The following is a 12,030-nucleotide window of genomic DNA, read 5'->3' on the forward strand; positions in this document are numbered from 1 at the left end:
TAAATTTTCCAGACTACTTTGACAAGTGGCTTTAGGATAGTCCTTCCTAACGAGGTTACTGAACTAGATGGAGAATGAAGGTTGAGAGAAGTCACTGTATTACTTCTAGGTCTGGCTGTGTCTCCAAAGATAATGAAAGTGACAACAACAATAGTGTGCCAGTAGAGTGACAGTATTAGAGGTGTGATGACACAGATTTTTGGTAAAACAGTCTGGCAGTTCATGTCCTTCTGCAGTGGAAGTCTATCCAGGAATCTTTGCAGGGCCTTTTGCAGTTTTGCTTCTTCAACCAATCAGTATGAACAATTCCTGAGTTTAATGTTACTTGCTTTACAATGTGTACAGAAACTTCTGAGCAAAGAGTGACAGGTGGTGGGTGCTAAAGAAGCCTTGATGAGCTATGTCTGTTTTGAAGACATCTGCATGTCCACCACAGTGACTAAAGATTCAGCTTGCCCCAAATCGATCCCATCCCCATCACAGAATTTTATTGAAGGTGCAATCTTCCATTGATCATTCGTGCTTGCTATAACTCAATATACTGGATTTCAAGGACCAAAGTTAAGGCATTGTTTGGATATAGCTTGGAGATAAAATTGAACGCACTTAGAGGCAGATGAGATAACCAAAAGGGCAATGAAAGTCAATGTTTGTGGAAATGATATACAGGAAGTGAATTGTGATGATTAAAAGTCTGACACTAAAAGCTAAGGTACTTGAAGTGTGATTGATCACAAAATAACGGAGTACATCAGCCTAAGAATAAAGGGGAAAGACAAGAACTGAAAGAACAAAATCACCATGAAAAGCAGAGATCAGCACAAGAGGTCGGTGAATCTGCTCTAATGGACCCAAAAATGAGAGCAAAGAGGAGTCTGGCTTCCCTTCTACCTTCTGAAACCAAGATGAAACAGCAACCCATAATCCTGAAGCATAGAGACAATGAAATATCAATACACGTGTGGCAGGAAAATTTAAGAGTGTGAAAATGGAAAGGCCATCAAGATACAATGGAAGAAAGCATAGGGGAATAGAAAGCATGTGAACAGCAAGTGAGAAGTGAGAGGGTGTGTCAGAGGTTGATGTAAAAAAAAATACGTTGCGGTATATGGGAGGCAACAGAGAGGAAACTGCAGTTTCTTTTCGTTTTGGTTTTTACAGGAAACAAGCAGAGACCTGGCATTTGGATATTCTATACAGGGATGTATCTCTGGTTTGGCTAACATGTAGTAGTTACCATATAATGAGTTTTCCAAGAAGTGATACCTTTGAATGTCAATATGGGTATTACTTGCACGTATGATCATTCTGTTTCTGCTTGGGCAAAGACACACAGCAGAATGGTTACTGAGAACGTGGTCAATAGAAGACATGAACAGTGCTAGGAAAGTGTGTTTATCCAATAAACAAATGGAAGATCTGCTCTGCTCTGGAAAGTTTGAGAACCAAAAAGATAGTGACAGATAGTGAGAAACACAGGATTAGGGGTAATCCTGTTCATGCTGTGGACTGACCAAAGTTCTCTTAAATTTGGACAGCCAGTAGGGTAGCTGGTCAAAACAATGGAAGATACAGATGTTCGTCTTCCTTACGCGTTATTGATCGGTAGTGTTTTATTCCCTGGGGGTGGCTAGGTGTACAGCTCTGGAGAAAGAAACGCAAATGCCTACGTAAAACATTGCCATCATAAAAACAATAAGAAAATTGTCCCCTAAGCAATAATGCTGGAGTATCGGATAAATCAGAAAGCAACACATTCTCAAGTCAATTTAAATTAAAAACAAAATTCTAGCCAATTCTAACTAGTCTTAAAGTTGCCTTGGCTCCCCCTCTCTTGTGAAGGAGGACACTTGTCGCTTCCTCACTGTAAGCCAAAAGGATTGGAATACTTTGAACTTGAGAGAACTCAGTGGTCTCATCAGTTTGGGCTGCTGTAAAAACAAATTATCACAGAATGTGTTGCCTAATACCTAGTCACTTATTTCTCACAATCTGGAGGCTGATAATTCAGGATGAAGGTGCTAACACCCATGTCTGAGTGCCCACTTCCTGGTTTAAAGGTGATCGTCTCAGTGAGTTTTCATCTGGTGGGGACCAGAGGTATAAGAAGTAAACTCTTGTCTCTTCTTACAAGTGTAATAATTCTATCAGGAGAGACCCACTCTAATGCCTTGATTAGCTCCTGATTATCTTTCCTCCTGACGGTGTCACATTGGTTGTTAGGATTTTAATATGTGGATGTGGAAATTCAGTCAATAACATCAAGGATTCACACATGAAAGTCCAGATAAAGTTTGTAAGTTCCTAAAACCCCAACTGGCCATCATGCAGAAATCAGGGGAAGACTCAAAGATGAGGAAGTCGGGCTTCTTATTGGAAATTTTATCAGTAAGGCATGCACCAAAGATTCACACACGGGGCAAAATATTCAATGATTGAAGTGGTGAAACAGGATGTTGCAAGTGCAGAATGGAGCACTCTGTAGAATGGGCAAGGAAGGCAGAGACTTCAAAATTGAAAAAAAAAAAAAAAAGGAAAAGGAAAAGCAGTAGTAACACCTGAGAATGACAGCAGAATGGCTGTCTCAGAGCAGCACAGTGGCTCTCGTGGTCCGAGCAGGAAAAGTAGGAAAGGTTCCCAAAGAAAGAAATTGTTCATTTCTTCTTTCTCTCTTCTTCCCTTTTCTTTCTTGACTATCCACTTGTTCCTTTGTTATTTACCAACAATATGATTCTGACCAAAAAATAATGAGCCATAATTGGTGTGTGTATTCTTTAATCTTTAAAAGTCTGGAGAATAATTACGTGGGACTCGGTACAGTTACAGTTATAGTTCAATTCCATTCCCTCAAAAAGTTCGAGAGTGGAACAAAGGCTTGACCATGCAAAATAATAAATTGCATTTATAGATGTTTTTGAATTCCTTTCTTTGAAAGATTTTGTATCTTCTCACCTCACAAAACTCTTCATCAGTTTTACTTCTCAGACTCTTTGGGGGCATCTCTGATTTTCTTTGCTACAAAGATGTTTAGTTTTGCACTGAGACATCAGCACTTCATGCTCTCAAGGTGTGCTCCATGAATCATTTCCGTACAATGTTTGCTTCTGCTGGGAGCCAGGTGGTACTGATAGAGAGGATGTTGGAAAGCATCAATAGTTTTCTATGTAAAGGTGAGGGATGCAGGATTTTAAATGTTTTCCTAAAATCCAAGCCACTTAATGAGTCGAACACTAGTCTAATATTAGAAAGAGCCTTGTAGAAGCTGCTGCCTGTCAAACCAGCATCCCATATAGGTGCTTGCTTTGGACCCAGCTGCTCCTCTTTTATCAAGCTCCCTGGTAATGACCTAGAGAAAGAGGTGTTACAATGGCCCAAGTGTTTGGACTCTCCGTATAAGAGACCTGGATGAAACCCTGGAACCTGGCTTCAGCCTGGTTCTGCATTGACCCTTAAGGCTGTCAGGAGAGTGAACCAGCAGATGGAAGCACGCGCTCTCGCTCTCTCTCTCTCTCCCCATCCCCCTCACACACACAGACATCATTTTCTCTCTGTAGCTCTGACTTACAAATAAATAAACCTGTAAAAAATTAAGGAGGCTCAGAAATGGAGTTAAGATTATTAATAACTGATGAAATGATTTTGTTTTTTCTGAATGTTTATTTGTTTGAAAGACAGAGGCTAAATGATAGATTATATTCAAATATAAGAGATTTTTCATCTGCCCTCTCATTTATGTTTTTAAGATTTACTTATTTGTATTGCAAAGTCAGATATATACAGAGAGACAGAGAGAGAGAGGAGGGACAGAGAGGAAGATTTTCCATCTGATGATTCACTCCCCAGTGACTGCAATGACCAGAGCTGTGCTGATCCGAAGCCAGGAGCTCTTCTGAGTCTCCCACGTGGGTGTAGGGTCCCAAGGCTTTGGGCTGTGCTCAACTGCTTTCCCAGACTATAAGCAGGGAAGCAGGGCTGCCAGGATTAGAACCGGCACCCATATGGGTTCCTGACACATTCAAGGCATGCCCTCTCATTTCAGAAGTGCCCCTGGCAGTTGGGGTGAAATCTGGTGAAAGTCAGTAGCTTGGAATCCAATCTGGATGTCCATGTGGGTGGAAGGTAACCAAGTAGTTGACCCATTCCTGCAGCTTGTTAGGATTTTTGTTAGCAAGAAGCTAGGTCAAAAACGGTGTCACCTGGACTTGATAGGGAGTCTGGAGAGGGCAGGCAGGTGTCCCAAGCAGCAACTTAGCCTACTAAGCCACATCACGTATCCCATGATTAGGGAAATCGTCTGAGATGGTCTATGGTGGCTCATTGTCATCCCCAAGGAGGAAAGCAGAGGGCTCCCGGAGGTGTGCTGGAAAAGGAGGCTGAAGAATGAGAAGAACAAGGGCAAATGGGAAGCACAAGAAACTGGCTCACTGCTAGTACGGTTGTGAGCCAGGGAATGTGGAAGGCTTGTGACAGTTGAGGGAGACCCCCAACCGACATCCAGCAAGGAAAGGCAGAGCTCTGGAATTGGGTGAAATTCAGATGCTGCCAGCCATCTGAACATGTGTCAAAGGAGGGTCTTCGCAGAGTCTCTGAATAAAAGCCCAGCTTTCTGTAACCCTGGGAGATGTGGAGAATATAAATCAGGCAAGAGTCTTCACTTGGAACCTGCAGAGCTGCAGGGAAACAACTTGTGGTGATTTTAGCTGCTAAATTGTAGCAATGTTTATTGAAATACTGGAAAGCTGATGGGTGGAAAGAGGGAGTAGATATGACAGCTCCTGGAGAATCTAGTATCCTGTGTAAGCCCTCAGTGTCTTGTACCCAACACATCCAGGAACATAGCAGGTACACATACGTGTGTAGGACTGAATCTTGGTGAGCACATAGCAATAGATGTGATTCTGTGCCTAGGGATGATATTCTGGCTTTGTCATATATCATTTCTGTGACCTTTGACAACTTGGGAAAACTGTCCTCCTCAGAGTTTTTACTTGATGAAATCTGAAGTGATATTGACTTACTCTTAAGGTTTATGTATGTGTTGGATTACAAATGCATTCATTGTATATTGGAGTCAGTATGCATATAAGTATATAATGAGCCTGAACCATAAAGCTAAAATATAAGTAGTAGCTACTGTTTTAGTGATGTCATTGAAATAACTCATATGGTTTGCTTAGGACATGATCTCTGTTCTATTTTGAGGGTAGGCACTATTGTCTTTTTTTTTTTTTTACTGTTCCATTACAAACATCTCACCAACCACTGTAATAAGTTCTTAATAATTACTTTTTTCATGAATAAATGAATAATATTACTTCCAAACCAACCACACATGCAAAATCAGAACAAACTGTCTGATAGTAAAGATGTAAGGAATGGTCAGAATGTGTTTTTCTGGAGTTATTTGGAGAAAAAAAATCTGACAGTGGCTTTTTATTTCAGAATTTTCTTGTCCTGGTAACTGTGCAGTTTGCTAAATAAACTGACTTCAAGTTGGTGATGTAAGTGTCACAGTTTGATGTGCTTTCCTACTCTAAATGTAGAAAATGAATAAGGGACTATAAATAGAGATGAAAAACAATAAGAAAACATGACAAACAATTCTCTGGCCTTAAAATAGAACATATTTGTCCAATGTTAACTGTACTGAGTCATCTGTTTTCTGGGCCTGAAAGCACATAATTATAATAGAATATCAGCTGTTATGTTACTTTATTTTTTAAGATTTATTTTAAGTCCTTTTTTATTCCATTATACTCCCCAATCGGTTGATTCATTCCCCCAAGTACTTATAACAGGGTTGGTGTAGGCCAAAACAAGACCTAGGAACTCAGTCCAGCTCTTCCACATGGGTACAAGAGACACACCTATTTTAGCCATCACTCGCTACCTCCAGTGTTTGCAATAGCAGGAAACTGGAACTAAGAGCAAGACCAAGCCTGGAACCCAGGTACTCCTATATGGGACACAAGCATCCCAAGTAACATCTATGACAAACATCCAATGAAAGTTCCTGTGCATCAAAGATAATTTAAAAATTCTCTTAAAGTGGGGTCACAGCCTTGTTATAAGCTTTCTGCCTCCTCTGTTAATGGTGTGGGGCAGTGTTCACCTCTGTCAATGACGAACACTGAAAGAAGAGAGTGAGGGCTCTTCCTGAGGTTATTGTTTTGTTTGACATTATAGTTAAAGGTGTGGCCAAGGCAAGGGCACCGGGACAGCTCAGACCTCCACCTGGTTACCCCTGACTTACTCCCTTTTGTGCTTTAGATGTTCTGACTTTTGAGAAGTAGGAGTTCTACCTACCGATCCTTCCTAAGATTTCAGCTCTGGAGATTAATAAAGAGGAGGGTACAGAAAATGAAAAGAGCCACATGTTTCATGGGGAAAAAAAGGTGGAATTCGATGTGAAAAAGCCAGTATCATCAGCAACCCAAAGCAAAAATAGCAGCAGCAGCAGCAGCAGAATAGAACATGTACCACTGACAATGAGACTAAGTTTATCCAGCAATCTGACACACACTGTGCTGGATGTTCAAGGAGATAAGTGCAGAGATGACATCCAGAAGACAAGAAGTTATGGACTAATTTGGGCAACAACAGAACTATAAAAATAGTTGTGATGAACAAACAGACGTCTTGAGAAAAGTCATTTGAAATTATTTAGAAATTCAATACTGCCATAAACTCTTACCTTCATATACTGGGAGAAATAGTGAATTAGAAGCTATCGCCTAAGAATTCATCTAGAGTGTAGGAAAGAGGCAATGAAGAGTAAATGTATGAAGCGTTGGAAGGAAGAAGTTGTTGAACTGAGAAGCTTTAAATTAAGTTCAGTTGGAAACCTAGAAGTGGAATGATGGAAGAGAAGTAATATTGAATATTGAATTTAAGTGAATCTTATACAGTTTGAGAATTGTGCTGGTATTCTGTAATTTTTGAAAAAGATTACAGAGTTACAGAGAGAAGGAGAAACAGAGATACCTTCCATCCACTGGTTCACTAACCAAATGGGTGCAACAGCAGGAACTGGTCTGATCTAGAACTAGGAGCCAGGGACTTATGGTTCTCCCATGTGGATGCAGGGGTCCAAGGACTTGAGCCATCCCCTGCACGAGCCCAGTGCTGGATCACAGTGGAGCAGTGGAGATGGCAACTGGCACCCGTATGAGACATCAACGCCAGAGGTGGAAGCAGCCTACTACACCAGGGCATCTGCACCCTATTCTAGATTTATTAAAGACAATTTACTTTGGGGATTAACACGGTGCTGCAGTAGATTAAGCTTCCGCCTTTGTCACTGGCAGTTGGTATCTCAGGGACGGTGCAATTACTGCTTCTCCACTTCCAATCTGGTTCCCTGCTAATGTATTTGTGAAAGAAGTGGAACAAGGTCCAAATAGTGGGACCCTTGCCATTCATTAGAAGGCCCTGGTGGGGTCCTAGTTTCCTGGCTTCTCAGTGGCCTAGCCCCTGCTGTTGCTGTGTGCCCATGTGGGAAGTGAATCAGTAGGTCAAAGGTCTCCTTAGGTCTCTATATCTGCTTCTCTTTTTCTGCCCTTTAAATAAAATAGTTTAAAAGATACTTTATTAAAACAATACGTGTAAAATATCCTGAAGACATTTGTGAAGTTATGTGTTACTTGCAAATAGATTCTAAAATTTTTGAAATGTAGGCTCAAAACTAATTATAGAAAAGTGATGGCGGATTCTTTGCAATGTGCTATACATGACTACTCACTAAGTGGGAAAGGGCTAAGATTCTCTCAACAGGTTTTTAGTATTTCATGAAAGGAAGAAAACAGATTTATGTAACATTTGCTGACCTTTCTCCACAATAGTTTCAAAAGGAAAACCACATTGTTTAAATGTGTTTCATTTACCATAATCTCTGTTCCCTCAAAATGAACATCTACATCCAAACCCAAGGCTTCCAATGGGAAAAGCATTCAACTGATGCTAGAAGATAACACTACAACATCTAGGTGAGTACCAGTCAACACTCACATGCTTAAAATTATGCCAGAGAGATCTTTCTGTTCTGGAAAAGGACACAAACTCACTAAAATTGACCATCCTGGTCTTCTTCTGCAACAGCCAAGGTTGAGGACCCCCAGGGTGGGTGGTGGGACACCATCGACTGCGCATGATGCTTGAGGACTTACACGGCCCCTTATTTTTGAGTTGTTGGAGGTCCCAGGTAAAATACCCAGTCATTCTAGTTTTATTTTGTGTTTCTATTTCTGAGTCACTGAATCAAAGGGGAAACATGTGATATTAAAATCAAACTGTTAAGTTCATATGTAGTCAGTGTTTATTCTAAACTTCCTTTTTTTCTCTTAAAAAAAGAGTGAAATACTATTATCAGCTTTTCTAAACAAAAATTCTTAAATGAACATGATTAAGTTTGTGTTGAAACACATTTTCAAAATGATTCTTTTTTATTGTTTTGTATTTCTAAGTTGGTGTTCTTTAGATTTCTTTGGAGAATCTGATAAGATTCTATTATGTACAAGGTTTAGGATTTCTTTTGTTATTTCTGTGCAGAATATCATTTGTATTTTGATGGGAATTGCATTGACTCTCTGGATTTAGGAAGTATGGGATATATTACAATACTAATTTTGTCAGTCCATTAACATGGAATCTCCAGATTTTTGAAAAATATTCTCTAACTTTTTTAAATATATGTTCCAAAATTTCACTTTTGTTAAGTCTATTCCTCAATATTTTATTTCATAGTTATTTTGACTGGTCTTGCATTCCTAATCTTCCTTTCTGGAACATTATTATTATTATTAGTTTATAAATCCTGCCTTTTTGTGTGTGTGTTGAGTTGGTATTTTGAGAATTTATTCAATTGGGTCAATCACAAAAAATGAAATATTGTCATTTTCAGGAAAATGGATAAAGCTGGAGGTCATCATGTGAAGTGAAATAAGCCAGACACAGGAGGGAGAATACCAGCTATCGTTATTCATATTCAGGAGCTAATGAAAACTCAAGCTTAACACAGGACAGTAATTGCTAGAGGTTTGGAGGGGTGAGCGGTTTAAAGCAGGTTAGATAATAGCGTCCAAATTAGTAGGAGGTAGTTCCTAGTGTTACACAGATGAATGAGGTGACTGTAATGTACAATAAACTGTTGCATATTTCCTGAGCAAATAGAGGAGATGCTGCAAGGCTCTAATCATGAAGTAATGACAAAGAGGACTGTTGGTTACCCTGCTCATCGGCACACGTTGTGTGCACATATTAAAATTTTGCACCATATTCAATAAATAGTTCAATTGTTCATACACTCCCCAAACTTCTAAATAAGCAACTTTTTAAAAATGAGAAATTACCTCCAATAAGAAAATTAAATGTGATCTACCGCCATCTTTTCAGGGAGTGACCTAGGCGCATCACAGGCACAAGATGGGGACCTAGAAGACTTTGAGGTAGACACCCCAGAGTGAGAGAGCCATTCAAATAGGACCTGAATGATGGGGAATTTGTTGTTTTTGTTGTTAAATGAATGATATTCATGATAAATGTACTAATTAACTGCTGAATTGAAAGTACTTAAGAGTGGTATCATGAATTCATATTTAATTATAAGATACTTAAACCCCTTAGTTGATGCATATACCCAGTCACCCTTATGTACGAAGTAGTGTTCTGGAAATTTGGGGGAAGGATCTCTCTTCCTGTCTATATATCTGACTTTCTGATAAAAGTAAGTAAATCTTCTAAAAAATTACACAGACCACCACACTGTTTTCATAAAATACATTTTCCATGAATTTTTGAGGACCTCTTATATTGTCTATCTTTTCTATTGTTTAATATTGAATGTTCTAGTGAAGATGTGTTGTCTTTTCTTGAATGTGCAATTTCTTTAAAAAGACAGCGTAAGTTGCCTATGTAATGGAGAGCAATTACTCCAGAAATATATTGGAGTAAAAGCTGTGTAGATTTCATTTGCAATTTTACACACTGTGGTTGCCAAGTAAACAGTTTTAAAAAAGGAATCTTAGCAAGTCGATATCTTCTGCTCAAAAATTGTTGACTATGACACATTTCTGGTGTTGCGAAGTGTTTGTTGAGGAAGACAGCCCTATCTCTTGCAGTTACTGCACTCGTACAAGCAGAAATGCATCAGAGACTAAACCTAGAAAAGTACAAAGAGAAAATATTAACAGGTGGATGTTCCCAAAATTTACTGTAGTTAGATACAGCAGAAGTGTATCTCTTGCTCCAGTTTTGCAGCTTCAGGCTATCCCTACTCTGCTTGGAAGAAAAAAAAAATAATACATACACTTGGTTGTGTCAGCCTACTTCATCCTGATGTTGTATTGTTCTAGAAACCACTGCAACTACCATGAGCTATTGCCAAGGGTCATAAATGGAAACTGTTATCGAGGACTTCCGTTCCAAGTGGCATGAGCTATATGTTTACTTATTCTTTGATGTCTTCCCCTTAGAGATTCTTATGTAAAGATGGAAGCATTGGCTGAATTAATTGAATCAAGTAGTATTGATCAATCAGTGAATTTTTAAATGTCTAGTTACTATTGTAATCATGATTTCAGGGCTGATGCACACTGCCTTTAGTGAGAAAACCAACACTTAATGAGAAGCCCACCATAGGATCAGTCACTAAGGCCAGTGTCAGCCTGAAGGGGCAGTTGATGTTTGTAGGTCAGATAGAATTAAATGACAATCTTAGCAAGCTGTGTAGGAGGTTGTCCTCAAGTGCTCAAGATGAGCTCAGACAGTAGGAGCTCTAGTGGAGAAAGCTGTGCAAACACACACACACACACACAATTATGTCATATGGTTATGACTTCACACTGAACTCCTTGAATGACCTCAGTGGAAATAAACACCAGACACTTGGCCAAATGGTGAAGCCTTATAGGGAATTTCTTGTCCTGGTTTGTATAATTTAATATATATTCCATGTAAAACGAAACAAAACAACAAAACAAAAATGGTACATATTCCTGAATTTAGATACTTGTCTAACACCTACAGCTTACGTTTGCTTCTATATAGCCTGTTTATTGTAATTGTGTCCCATGCTGAATTTTAAACAGATATGTGAAACCCACATATTAGTTGCAAGGGACAGCTAATTAATTAAACTTCTTGCGAGCTGGAAGCCAAGATTGAATTTCACACAAATGTAAGCAATTGGAGTCACATTTCCCTGGCATCCTTCTTTTTTTGTTGTTGTTGTTGTCCTGAAATCCAAACATGTTCCACCAGCACTGCTAAGAGAATCAGCAAGGAAAGCAGCGTGTCCAAAGAACAGCTTAAGTCAAGTGTAAGATAATTCAGAAAATAATGTAGTAATGAGATGATCTTACTTTGGAACTTGATCTCTTCTCACCTTGTCCGTGTGGTCATATTATCTTCCTCAGACTAGAACATTTGTGTGAATGTGTAACTGGTGGGAGTTTAAACAATCGTTTTGTGTCTCTTGCAGTCAGTAGCTTCATAGAAAGATCGAGTATTAAAAATATTTAAGGCTTTGGGCCATCCTCAACTACTTTCCCAGGCCACAAGCAGGGAGCAAGATGGGAAGTGGGACTGCCAGGATTAGAACTGGCACCCATATAGGATCCTGCCATGTTCAAGGCGAGGACTTTAGCCACTAGGCTATTGTGCTGGGACCCTCATCATTATCCTTGAAATAAAATCTTGAAAATCTCAGACTTCATTGTTTGGGAGTTTTGCTTAACAACAGGTAAAAAGATGTTGTAAAGCATTGATGCACACCATATCTTTGAAATTTAGCCTTAGTCTCTCTTCTGTAGGTCTTACCACCGCGTTTTAGGCTATCAGATTTTGCTCTTTTTTTTTTTAAGATGTCTTTATTTGAAATGAAAAGAGAGAGAAGGAGAGAGCAGCAGCAGAGAGAGAAAGTGAGAGAGAGACAGAGATCCCCCAGTTCACTCCCCAAATGGCTACAACAGTCAGGACTTACCAGGTAGCACCCAAGAGCTCCATGTGGATCCCCCAGAAACTCAAAATAGTTGA

Source organism: Ochotona princeps, chromosome 26 (assembly GCF_030435755.1).
Source record: "Ochotona princeps isolate mOchPri1 chromosome 26, mOchPri1.hap1, whole genome shotgun sequence".
NCBI classification, from domain to species: Eukaryota; Metazoa; Chordata; class Mammalia; order Lagomorpha; family Ochotonidae; genus Ochotona; species Ochotona princeps.